The 14,028-nt window shown below is 44.8% G+C and overlaps 1 protein-coding gene across 1 annotated transcript in view; it reads right to left on the bottom strand.

The window, feature by feature from the left end:
* Positions 1-14,028, bottom strand: part of LOC126210442 (uncharacterized) — a 128,015-nt gene that overhangs the window by 29,576 nt on the left and 84,411 nt on the right. The gene's annotated exons all lie outside the window — the stretch shown is intronic.

Raw genomic sequence — 14,028 nt, 5'->3', positions numbered from 1 at the left:
AGGAGTGAGGTGGATAGGACGACCGTAAATGGTGAGGAGCCAGAAGGAGCGGGTGGTACCACCTATGGTGACTGCGTGGGTCTTGGAAGGGTTGATGCAAAGGAGCCACTGGTCGTACCAGGTGGTGAACTGGTTGTACCAGGTAGTGAACTGGTTGAGGTGCGTTTGAAGGGTACGTTGGGGCCGTTGATGGGTTACCAGCAAATAGAAGGGGGTGAACAAGCGGGGGAGGTTTGGGCATATCTGCAGTATACAGGAGGTAGAGGAGAGGGGAAAGAATCGAGCCTTGGGGCATGTCAGCAGTGGGATAGAAAGTACGGGAGTTGGTACTGTAGATAGTGACATCGATCACCGATACACCCCACCTCCTTTAATATTGACGGGTCCCCCTCTCGTGACATCTATGGGTGTCTGGACTCTTCTGAGCAGATAATGTATCATTGGCAGCTCCTGCAACAAGATCTAAGATTGTTGCAGATTGCCACAGGGCTCTGGTGGAGGTAGGGGGAAGCAATAGGGTGTACCTAGTGTGGGTCCCTGGCCACTCAGGGATCTGTGGCAATGAACAAGCTGATAGATTGGCTAGGATGGGGGAAACAACTCCATTTATTGGACCGGAACCTGTCTTGACAATCACCAAGGGTACGATCAAATTAACACTACGGAACTGGCTTAGGAAACAGCAGGTAGGATATTGGACCGAGGTCCTTAAACAAAAACATGGAAGGTAATGACGCCCAAGCCATGTTTTAAAAGAAGCTCTGTAATCCTGGGATTGAACAGGAAGGAGATCAAACTCATGACTGATGACCGGCCATGTTGTTGTTGTTGTCGTCTTCAGTCCTGAGACTGGTTTGATGCAGCTCTCCATGCTACTCTATCCTGTGCAAGCTACTTCATCTCCCCATACTTACTGCAACCTACATTCTTCTGAATCTGCTTAGTGTATTCATCTCTTGGTCTCCATGATTTTTACCCTCCACTCTGCCCTCCAATGCTAAATTTGTGATCCCTTGATGCCTCAGAACATGTCCTACCAACTAGTCCCTTCTTCTTGTCAAGTTGTGCCACAAACTCCTCTTCTCCCCAATTCCATTCAGTACCTCTTCATTAGTTATGTGATCTACCCATCTAATCATCAGCATTCTTCTGTAGCACCACATTTCGAAAGCTTCTATTCTCTTCTTGTCCAAACTATTTATCGTCCATGTTTCACTTCCATACATGGCTACACTCCATACAAATACTTTCAGAAACGACTTCCTGACACTTAAACCTATACTCGATGTTAACAAATTTCTCTTCTTCAGAAACGCTTTTCTTGCCATTGCCAGTCTACATTTTATATCCTCTCTACTTCGACCATCATCAGTTATTTTGCTCCCCAAATAGCAAAACTCGTTTACTACTTTAAGTGTCTCATTTCCTAATCTAAGTCCCTTAACATCACCCAATTCGACTACATTCCATTATCCTCGTTTTGCTTTTGTTGATGTTCATCTTATATCCTCCTTTCAAGACACTGTCCATTCCATTCAACTGCTCTTCCAAGTCCTTTGCTGCCATGGGAACTTCAAACTACACACAATGGGTATAATGGAAGAGGACCCTAAATGTAGGATCTGTCATGAGGGTGAAGAAACTGCATCACACCTAATCTTTGAATGCACAGCATTGGGGGGTAAAAGATACAGAATCTTCGGGACGGCTAGACCTGAGGAAATTGTGTCTAACAAAAAACTGGTAAAGATACTACTTGCACTATTTAAGGGCACTGGTTGGCTTTACTACATATACAGGAAGCGATACCGCACAATAAACCTAGTTTCGGTGCAGGCAGTGACGGGTTAGACCTAAGCTGTTTTAGCTCTCCTGTTAAAATCTATCAATCAAGCAAGCATACGCCGACGAAGCCGAGAGTAGAAAGCTGATTTGACTGTGGACTGCAGACGCACTGGCGACGGCTTCGACCGGCGCAGCCTTCCCGCTTGCGAGCCGAGCAGCCGCCGTTTGCCTTTAGGAGTGACCAGGCAGGTATTCCGCGCGACAAAACAGCGGCCGTGCGGCGCCGCGGTCCGGCCGGTCGCATTCCTCGCCCTTTCCTTTTCCTTTCGTTGGCGACAGACTCGGTACGGACTGTCCGCTGCGTCCAACTGGAGCAGCGGGCTGTTGCCCAACGCGCCGGAGCGCGCGCTATGCGCTCTGACTGTGCCTACCCTGGCAGCACGGGGTACAGCCGCGCGATGGGGCTGCGCGTGCGAAGAATCCGCGAGAGGCGGCGAACGGCGGGAAAGTCGCCGCCATCTCCACTAACGAGCAAGGCCGCTATCTAGGCTGAGGGCTATCTAGGGGCCTCGCAACGTAAAAATCTAAAATTGAAAAAAAAAATTATCCATAGTGGATACTGTTGAACTCCGTGACTGTTCCTCTGTAGGTTGTAGAAAATGAAAGGTTATTTATTTGTCACGCGACCGGTTTCGGACTTGCGCCCGTCTTCAGGTGTTTGTACATTCATGTACAAGTTTATATTGCTGGAGACCACTGCATAAATGCAAAAAATTATTTGCTGGCGACTAAAGAGATACAAGTGGGACAATTGTAAGTGGCAAGGCAGCATTTGTCGAAAATACGAGGCGTGTTCTTTAAGTATGTACCGTTTTGAAATAAAAAAAAGACGTGCTAAGATATCTCAATAATTTCATTTTTACATGAAAGCCTGTACCTTAGTCTACTTTTCTACATAATTTCTGTCAATATTGAGGCACTTGTCATAACGTTGTATCAGTTTTTGAATAACCTCCTCATACAAGTCTGCCGCCTATCTTGTTTAACCACTGGATCACCACTGTTTTGACTTCATCGTCTTGAAGACGCTGACCGCCCAGGTGTTTCTTCAAGTGCAGGAACAGATGGTAGTCACTGGGCGCAAGATCGGGGCTGTACGGAGGATGATCTAGAGTTTCCCATTGAAAAGATGTGATGAGATCTTTGGTCTGATGCCCCACATACGGGCCTTTCTGTAAACAGAAAATGTTCGACTGCTGCCCTGGCCAGCACGTTCTTCAGATCTCTCACCATTTGAAAACGTCTGGTCAATGGTGGCCGAGCAACTCGCTCGTCACAATACGCCAATCACTACCCTTGATGAACTGTGGTATCGTGTTGAAGTTGCATGGGCAGCTGTACCTGTACACGCAATCCAAGCTCTGTTTGACTCAATGCCCAGGCGTATCAAGGCCGTTATTACGGCCAGAGGTGGTTGTTCTGGGTACTGATTTCTCAGGATCTATGCATCCAAATTGCATGAAAATGTAATCACATGCCAGTTGTAGTATAATATTTTTGTCCATGAATACTCGTTTATCATCTGCATTTCTTCTTGGTGTAGCAATTTTAATGGCCAGTAGTGCATAATAATGATGCTTCATCTTTATGTAAGTACAGATATACGAGGCGTGTTTTTTTAAGTAAGTACCGTTTTGAAATTAAAAATAGACGTGCTAAGATATCTCAATAATTTTATTTTTACGTGAAAGCCTGTACCTTAATCTACGCACTGACACCATTACAGTCTGATTCTTCCTTGTTTACGTTGTTTACTGAGTGTTTAAGATGCCTCCGATAACCTGAGTTCTGCCGACTGTGAATTATGGGCTGTTCTAAGATTTCTTAGTGCTAAAGGCCTAAAAGCGATCGATATTCATCGTGAGATCTGTGCAGTTTACGGAGAAAACATTATGAGTGATGGAATGGTACGAAAGTTGGTGAGAGCATTTAAAGATGGCCGCACAACTGTGCGCGATGAACAACGGAGTGCGCGTCCTTCGGTCGTTAATGAAAGTTTGGTGCAGGAAGTGGACAATAAGGTGAGAGAAAACAGACGCTTTACGATTTCCTCCTCGCGGGATGACTTTCCTAATCTTCTCGTACTGTTTTCTATGGCATTGTGACAGAGCACTTGAATTACCGAAAATTTTATACACTTTGGGTACCGAAAATGGTTGCAGATGTGCACAAAACCAAACGTTTAGACAGTGCATTGACTTTCCTTGAGCGGTACCACAACGACGGTGATGATTTCTTAAGCCAAACTGTTACGGGCGATGAAACACGGCCTACGTCACACGGCTTACGTCACACCAGAATCAAAGCAACAGTCCACGGAAGTTGAGCAAGGGCATCGTTTTGCTGCAAGACAATGCCCGTCCGCATGTGGCGAATCAGACGAAAGATCTCATCACATCTTTTCGATGGGAAACTCTAGATCATCGTCCGTACAGCCCCGATCTTGCGCCCAGTGACTACCATCTGTTCCTGCACTTGAAGAAACACCTGGGCGGCCAGCGTCTTCAAGACGATGACGAAGTCAAAATAGTGGTGATGCAGTGGTTAACAAGTCGGGCGGCAGACTTCTATGAGGAGGGTGTTCAAAAACTGGTACAACGTTATGACAAGCGCCTCAATATTGACGGAAATTATGTAGAAAAGTAGATTAAGGTACAGGCTTTCATGTAGAAATTAAATTATTGAGGTATCTTACCACGTCTCTTTTTAATTTCAAAACGGTACTTAAAAAACACGCCTCGTATATCTGTACTTACATAAAGATGAAGCATCATTATTTTACACTACTGGCCATTAAAATTGCTACACCAAGAAGAAATGCAGATGATAAACGAGTATTCATGGACAAATATATTATACTACAACTGACATGTGATTACATTTTCACGCAATTTGGGTGCATAGATCCTGAGAAATCAATACCCAGATTACATTTTCACGCAATTTGGGTGCATAGATCCATAATAACGGCCTTGATACGCAGACTGAACAGCCTGAGTGAGTAAACAGAGTGAATTACGAACCAGATACAGCTAACAACTGGCGTTAGAGCGCGTTGCGATCGCATATAGTATATTGGGGCCCACGCACCGTGTGCACAAGTCGCATCGTTCCTGAGCGTTCAGCGGCAGGTTCAATTCGGCGCGCTCAACATTGGCGTTCGACAGCGCGGGCCGTGTGCCGCCGACGGCTTAAGGGATGGCGAGGCAGAGGGCTGCAAGAGGGAGCGCTTGCCCTCTACTGGAATCTTTTCATTCGTTATAGAATTCCCACCCTTTTCCATAAGCGGCAGTCAAAAGAAAACTAGACAGATGGAGAAAAAATTGGCCCCTTGCGATTAGAACTCGCCCTCTGAGAGTTGCGTACAAACTTAATTATTTATGTAGACAGTTCGTCCATTATACGAATCGAGAATCTAGCGAGAATGTCTACCATTTTTGCCTGTTATCGACAATGATACTGACGAGATATTAGTCCCAGAGATTCTCAAGTTTTCGAGAATCACTTTCATGCCACAAATGTGACCTAAAGTCATTTAGGAGGTACGCGACCATTATTATAATAATCAGTAGCTCTCCTTTTTCTGGGTCGCAACGGGAAAACTCAAACAACAGGCTCATATCTAGATCTACACCTAGATTGATACTCATCAAGACACCGATAGGTGCATGGCGGAGGGTACCCTATACCACTACCTGTCACTTCCCCTCCTGTTCCATTCACATATAGAGCGAGGGATAAACTACTGTCTGTACGCCTCCTTATGAGCCCTAAATTCTGGTATATCTTCGACGTCCTTACGCACCATGTATGTTGGCAGCAGTAGAATCTTTCAGTAGTCAGCTTCAAATGCCGGTTGTCTAAATTTTGTCAAGAGCCTTTCTCGAAAAAAACGTCGCCTTTCCTCCAGGGATTTCCATTTCAGTTCCCGAAGTATCTCCGTAACACCTGTGTGTTGTTCGAGTCTACCAGTAACAAACAAATCCAGCAACACGCCACTGAATTGCCTCGTTGCCCTCCATCAATCCGACCTGGTACATATCCCAAACACTCAAGCAGTACTCAAGAACAGCTAGCAACAGCGTCCTATATGCTCTCTCCTTTACGGATTGACCGGCGTTGCCTGGTGAAACGTTGTTGTGATGCCTCGTGTAGGGAGGAGAAATGCGTACCATCACGTTTCCGACTTTGATAAAGGTGGGTTTGTAGCCTATCGCGATTGCGCTATATCGAATCGCGACATTGCAGCCCGCGTCGGTCGAGATCCAATGACTGTTGGCAGAATATGGAATCGGTGGGGTAAGGAGGGTAATACGGAACGCCGTGCTGGATCCCAACGGCCTCGTATCACTAGCAGTCAAGATGACAGGCATCTTATCCGCATGGCTGTACCGGATCGTGCAGCCACGTCTCGATCCATGAGTCAACAGATGGGGACGTTTGCAAGACAACAGCCATCTGCACGAACAGTTCGACGACGTTTGCAGCAGCACGGACTATCAACTCGGAGACCACGGCTGCTGTTACCCTTGACGCTGCATCACAGACAGGAGCGCCTGCGATGGTGTACTCAACGACGAACCTGGCAGCACGAATGGCAATACGTCATTTTTTCGGATGAATCCACGTCCTGTTTACAGCATCATGATGGTCGCATCCGTTTTTGGCGAGATCACGGTGAACGCACATTGGAAGCGTGTATTCGTCATCGCCATACTGGCGTATCACCCAGCGTGATGGTATGCGGTGTCATTAGTTACACGTATCGGTCACCTCTCGTTCGCATTGACGGCACTTTGATCAGTGGACGTTACATTTCAGATGTGTTACGACCCGTGGCTCTACCCTTCATTCGAACCCTGCGAAACCCTACATTTCAGCAGGATAATCCACGACAGCATGTTGCAGGTCCTGTACGGGCCTTTCTGGATACAGAAAATGTTCGACTGCTGCCCTGGCCAACACATTCTCCAGATCTCTCACCAACTGAAAACGTCTCTGGTCATTGGTGGCCTAGCAACTGACTTGTCACAATACGCCAGTCACTACTCTTGATGAACTGTGGTATCGTGTTGAAGCTGCGTGGGCAGCTGTACCTGTACACGCCATCCAAGCTCTGTTTGACTCAATGCCCAGGCGTATCAAGGCCGTTATTACGGCCAGAGGTGGTGGTTCTGGGTACTGATTTCTCAGGATGTTTTTTTTTTTTGGTAAACAGTCTACTGACTGGTTTGATGCGTCCCGCCACGAATTCCTTTCCTGTGCTAACCTCTTCATCTCAGAGTAGCATTTGCAACCTACGTCCTCAATTATTTGCTTGACGTATTCCAATCTCTGTCTTCCTCTACAGTTTTTGCCCTCTACAGCTCCCTCTAGTACCATGGAAGTCATTCCCTCATGTCTTAGCAGATGCCCTATCATCCTGTCCCTTCTCCTTATCAGTGTTTTCCACATATTCCTTTCCTCTCCGATTCTGCGTAGAACCTCCTCATTCCTTACCTTATCAGTCCACCTAATTTTCAACATTCGTCTGTAGCACCACATCTCAAATGCTTCGATTCCCTTCTGTTCCGGTTTTCCCACAGTCCATGTTTCACTACCATACAATGCTGTACTCCAGACGTACATCCTCAGAAATTTCTTCCTCAAATTAAGGCCGCTATTTGATATTAGTAGACTTCTCTTGGCCAGAAATGCCTTTTTTGCCATAGCGAGTCTGCTTTTGATGTCCTACTTGCTCCGTCCGCCATTGGTTATTTTACTGCCTAGGTAGCAGAATTCCTTAACTTCATTGATTTCGTGACCATCAATCCTGATGTTAAGTTTCTCGCAGTTCTCATTTCTACTACTTCTCATTACCTTCGTCTTTCTCCAATTTACTCTCAAACCATACTGTGTACTCATTAGACTGTTCATTCCGTTCAGCAGATCATTAATTCTTCTTCACTTTCACTCAGGATAGCAATGTCATCAGCGAATCGTATCATTGATATCCTTTCACCTTGTATTTTAATTCCTCTCCTGAACCTTTCTTTTATTTCCATCATTGCTTCCTCGATGTACAGATTGAAGAGTAGGGGCGAAAGGCTACAGCCTTGTCTTACACCCTTCTTAATACGAGCACTTCGTTCTTGATCGTCCACTCTTATTATTCCCTCTTGGTTGTTGTACATATTGTATATGACCCGTCTCTCCCTACAGCTTACACCTACTTTTTTCAGAATCTCGAACATCTTGCACCATTTTATATTGTCGAACGCTTTTTCCAGGTCGACAAATCCTATGAAAGTGTCTTGATTTTTCTTTAGCCTTGCTTCCATTATTAGCCATAACGTCAGAATTGCCTCTTTCGTCCCTTTACTTTTCCTAAAGCCAAACTGATCGTCACCTAGCGCATTCTCAATTTTCGTTTAGATTCTTCTGTATATTATTCTTGTAAGCAGTTTCGATGAATGAGCTGTTAAGCTGATTGTGAGATAATTCTCGCACTTGTCAGCTCTTGCCGTCTTCGGAATTGTGTGGATGATGCTTTTCCGAAAGTCAGATGGTATATCGCCAGACTCATATATTCTACACACCAACGTGAATAGTCGTTTTGTTGCCACTCCCCCCAATGATTTTAGAAATTCTGATGGAATGTTATCTATCCCTTCTGCCTTATTTGACCGTAAGTCCTCCAAAGATCTTTTAAATTCCGATTCTAATACTGGATCCCCTATCTCTTCTAAATCGACTCCTGTTTCTTCTTCTATCACATCAGACAAATCTTCACCCTCATAGAGGTTTTTAATGTATTCTTTCCACCTATCTGCTCTCTCCTCTGCATTTACAGTGGAATTCCCGTTGCACTCTTAATGTTACCACCGTTGCTTTTAATGTCACCAAAGGTTGTTTTGACTTTCCTGTATACTGAGTCTGTCCTTCCGACAATCATATCTTTTTCGATGTCTTCACATTTTTCCTGCAGCCATTTCGTCTTAGCTTCCCTGCACTTCCTATTTATTTCATTCCTCAGCGACTTGTATTTCTGTATTCCTGATTTTCCCGGAACATGTTTGAACTTCCTGCTTTCATCAATCAACTGAAGTATTTCTTCTGTTACCCATGGTTTCTTCGCAGCTACCTTCTTTGTACCTATGTTTTCCTTTCCAACTTCTGTGATGGCCCTTTTTAGAGATGTCCATTCCTCTTCAACTGTACTGCCTACTGCGCTATTCCTTATTGCTGTATCTACAGCGTTAGAGAACTTCAAACGTATCTCGTCATTCCATTTCTTTGCGTATTGATTATTCCTGACTAATGTCTTAAACTTCAGCCTACTCTTCACCACTACTATATTGTGATCTGAGTCTACATCTGCTCCTGGGTACGCCTTACAATCCAGTATCTGATTTCGGAATCTCTGTCTCACCATGATGAAATCTAACTGAAATTTTCCCGTATCTCCCGGACCTTTCCAAGTATACCTCCTCCTCTTGTGATTCTTGAGCAGGGTATTCGCTATTACTAGCTGAAACTTGTTACAGAACTCAATTAGTCTTTCTCCTCTTTTATTCCTTGTCCCAAGCCCATATTCTCCTGTAACCTTTTCTTCTACTCCTTCCCCTACAACTGCATTCCAGTCGCCCATGACTATTAGATTTTCGTCCCCCTTTACATACTGCATTACCCTTTCAATATCCTCATACACTTTCTCTATCTGTTCATCTTCAGCTTGCGACGTCGGCATGTATACCTGAACAATCGTTGTCGGTGTTGGTCTGCTGTCGATTCTGATTAGAACAACCCGGTCACTGAATTGTTCACAGTAACACACCGTCTGCCCTAGCTTCCTATTCATAACGAATCCTACACCTGTTATACCATTTTCTGCTGCTGTTGATATTACCCGCTACTCATCTGACCAGAAATCCTTGTCTTCCGTCCACTTCACTTCACTGACCCCTACTATATGTAGATTGAGCCTTTGCATTTCCTTTTCAGATTTTCTAGTTTCCCTACCACGTTCAAGCTTCTGACATTCCACCCCACGACTCGTAGAACGTTATCCTTTCGTTGATTATCAATCTTTTTCTCATGGTAACCTCCCCCTTGGCAGTCCCCTCTTGGAGATCCGAATGGGGGACTATTCCGGAATCTTTTGCCAATGGTGAGATCATCATGATACTTCTTCAATTACAGGCCACATGTCCTGTGGATACACGTTACGTGTCTTTAATGCAGTGGTTTCCATTGCCTTCTGCATCCTCATGTCGTTGATCATTGCTGATTCTTCCGCCTTTAGGGGCAATTTCCCACCCCTAGGACAAGAGAGTGCCCTGAACCTCTATCCGCTCCTCCGCCCTCTTTGACAAGGCCGTTGGCAGAATGAGGCTGACTTCTTATGCCGGAAGTCTTCGGTCGCCAATGCTGATTATTTATCAAAATTTAGGCAGCGGCGGGGATCGAACCCGAGACCGAAGACGTTTTGATTATGAATCAAAGACGCTACCCCTAGACCACGGGTCTCAGGACGTATGCACCCCAAATTGCGTGAAAATGTTATCACATGTCAGTTCTAGTTAAATATATTTGTACAATGAATACCCGTTTATCATCTGCATTTCTTCTTGGTGTAGCAATTTTAATTGCCAGTAGTGTAAATAAAAACTTCAATATCCGTGAAGATGTTATAAGGCAAAAAGGAAAGTGATATCAAATGTTTTTTATCCCACTCTTTGATCGCAACATGAAGTCATTCGACGAAGACCGGTTTCAGTGAGTACTGACCATCTTCAGAACTGTTCTGAAGATGGTCGTTACTGACTGAAACCGGCCATCGTCTAAGGACTTTATATTGTGATCAAAGACTAGAATAAAAAACATTTGACAGTACTTGGATCATTGTTTGTATTCGCGACTGTGTCGCAGCTTGGGGAACTAATACGTAAAGTGAGTGACGCCATCGGCTTATAATAATTCTATTACAAATAGTGCGATAAAAATTTAGAATAGTTCCCCAACTGAGGTAAAAATTATTTCCTCGTCCTCTCTTTCTAGTAAAACCCTAAGGCTATGCTTACTTGATCACTGTTTCTACGCAGTAGCAGAATCTTTACATGTGAATCAGAAAACTTTAAAAGAAAGGGAAAAAATATCTTAGTGCAAGTAGTTGCGTTGGTATGAATGCACGGTTTCACGGCGATATGAATTAACAAAATTTTCTCGGGCTTCCAGCCACGTCAGGTGGTTTCGACCGAGTTCTCCTCAGTCATTTTCAAGTGGTAAGAATGACAGAGAAGAGCTCAGTAACAAGCTCGTGGGATTTTAACCACCTGACGCGGCTGGAAGCCCGAGAAATTTTTATTAGTTGGGTTGTTTGGGGGGGAAGGAGGAGAACAAACAGCGAGATCATCGGCCTTATCGGATTAGGGAAAGGAAGTCGGCCGTAACCTTTCAAAGGAACCATCCCGGCATTTGCCTGGAGCGATTTAGGAAAATCACGGAAAACCTAAACCAGGACGTCCGGACGCGGCATTGAACCGTCGTCCTCCCGCATGCGAGTCCAGTATGCCAGCCACTGCGCCACCTCGCTCGGTACTGCAAGTAGTGCAAGGTGCCCTATAGATTAAGCCAATCGCAAAAACTCAGCCCTCAAAATGAGCATCCTTATTGTTGTGGCGTAACAAGACAGCCACGCCACTCTGAAGTAGCCGAAAGGCACGCGTTGACTCACGCAGGCTGGCGTGAGGTCTGAAACAGGATACGTAATGAATGCTATAAAGAAAAGTACGTAGCTTCTGGAATACTTAACTTTAATCCATCATTTGTATACATCGTTCTTGATGAGACATGCTTCATACGATAACTATCAATTGCTATGGCGCCTTGCTAGGTCGTAGCCATTGACTTAGCTGAAGGCTATTCTATCTGCTCTGCAAATGAGCGAGGCTTCGTCAGTGTGCATCGCTAGCTAAGTCGTCCGTACAACTGGGGCGGGTGCTAGTAAGTCTCTCGAGACCTGCCGTGTGTTGGCGCTCGCTCTGCGATTACTGACAGTGGCGACACGCGGGTCCGACTTGTACTAATGGACCGCGGCCGATTTAAAGCTACCACCTAGCAAGTGTGGTGTCTGGCGGTGACACCACACTTATATTTACATAACTTCGAATATTATAGTATATACTTATATTAAACTAATAAAAAATATCAGAACCTATTAAAAAAGCGAAGGTTAGAAGAAAAAATATTTAGGTGCAAATTACCAACACTTGAAAATTTCGCTGTAAAACTACGACGCTACCCACTGCGCTACCGGGACGATGGGAGGGGTGGGGGGGGGGGCGGGGGGGTTGGAGACCATATCCAGCTTCTTACCATATCCTCAATGCTTTAATTGTAGCTATATTACTAATTGAAATTTAATTGCAACAAATTGTATCAAGAACAACGCGTTTTTAATGTATCCTCAGCCTGCCACTGATTTCAAATGGCCTGCTCTCATCAACACACAAGTTACAATAATTCTTTTACCACGGATATGATGTTTCTCTTCGTTTTATTACGAGGAATGTTGCAATTAACGGAGGGTTTTCGAGAGGTCCCCAGTGTGCCGGTGCTCAGAAACGGCATACATACGGGCTTCAACTGGACGCCTCACAACTCTGCACCGAAGGCAATTGACGTGCGTGTGACGTTCTGCAGCCTCGTTAGTCAACATTCAACCGCACGTTCAGAATATCTGACATGCTAGACATTGTTCTGCACGTCCGGAAAGACTTCCCAACGAGCTATTTCACGCTATGATGTCAGAAACTCGCACCCTCAACGTTCGGATGCCGACGGCTTAAGGCGTCGGCACACGGACCGTCTAACCGAACGTTGAGCGTTCAGCGTGCCGAGTTTTTGACGTCATAGCGTGGAACAGCACGTTCGGGAGTCTTTCCGAACGTGCAGAGCAATTTCTAGCATGTCAGATATTCTGAGCGTGCGTCTGAGGGTTGACCAATGAGGTGGCACAACGCCATCTACGTCACATGCACGCCGTCTCCCTTCAGTACGGAGTTGTGAGGCGCCATATTGGCATTCATTTCAAGCCTATACGTATATATGCCGTTTCTGGGCACCAGCAAATTGAGAATCACTGGAAAACCCCTTGATTTTTTGTTCCAATAAAATAATGAGAAACATCATATTAGTGGCAGAAGAATTATTGTAACTTGCGTATTATGAGAGTATGCTATCTGAAGGCAGCGACACACTGAAGATCCACCTCAAACGTATTGTTCTTGGTACAATTTGTTATAACTAAATTTCAATTAGTAACATATCTACGATTAAGGTTTTCAGAAAATGCTAACATGCTATGATTGTCAATAGCGCGTTGTAGGTTTACCGAAGTGAGTAGTGTCACTGATCCGTATGAAGTAACATGTTTGAGTGGTGGTTCGCGAATCGACACTTCCAAATTTTTCCTAACATTTGCGTTTTTCAAACTTCCTGGAAGATTGAAACTGTGTACCGGACTCGGGACCTTTGTCTTTCGCGGGCAAGTGCTCTACCAAGCCGGCCGGAGTGGCCGAGCGGCTCTAGGCGCTACAGTCTGGAACCGCGCGACCGCTACGGTCGCAAGTTCGAATCCTGCCTCGGGAATGGATGTGTGTGATGTCCTTAGGTTAGTTAGGTTTAAGTAGTTCTAAGTTCTAGCGGACTGATGACTTCAGAAGTTAAGTCCCATAGTGCTCAGAGCCGTTTTGCTCTACCAACTGAGCTACCCAAGCACGACTCACGCCCCGTCCTCACAGCTTGCGTTTTTATTAGGTTCTGATACTTTATTATTACTTTAATATAAATATATACTATAATGTTTGGTGTTATGTAAATATAAGTTCACCTTTTTTTGAGGGGTGACCTTGATCGATTGGCTTAATCTATAGGACAGCTTGCGCTACTTGTATAAAGATATTTTGCTCCTTTTTCTGTTACGCTTCGTAATTCACATGTTGCAAAGATTCTGCTACTGGGTAGGAACAGTGATCAAGTAAGGCTGACCCTGGGGTTTTACTAAAATGTGGGAATGATGAAGTAATGTTTATCTTATGTGGAGAAGTATTGCAAATTTGTACCGCACTGTTTGTAATTGAACTTTTATAAACCTGTGTCCTTCTTGATTGGACATGGTACTTTCCTTTTCCTGGACGATGG

The sequence above is a fragment of the Schistocerca nitens genome, chromosome 10, assembly GCF_023898315.1.
Source record: "Schistocerca nitens isolate TAMUIC-IGC-003100 chromosome 10, iqSchNite1.1, whole genome shotgun sequence".
Lineage (NCBI taxonomy): Eukaryota > Metazoa > Arthropoda > Insecta > Orthoptera > Acrididae > Schistocerca > Schistocerca nitens.
Note: the sequence above shows the minus strand (reverse complement) of the source record. Positions and strands in the feature narration are given on the sequence as shown.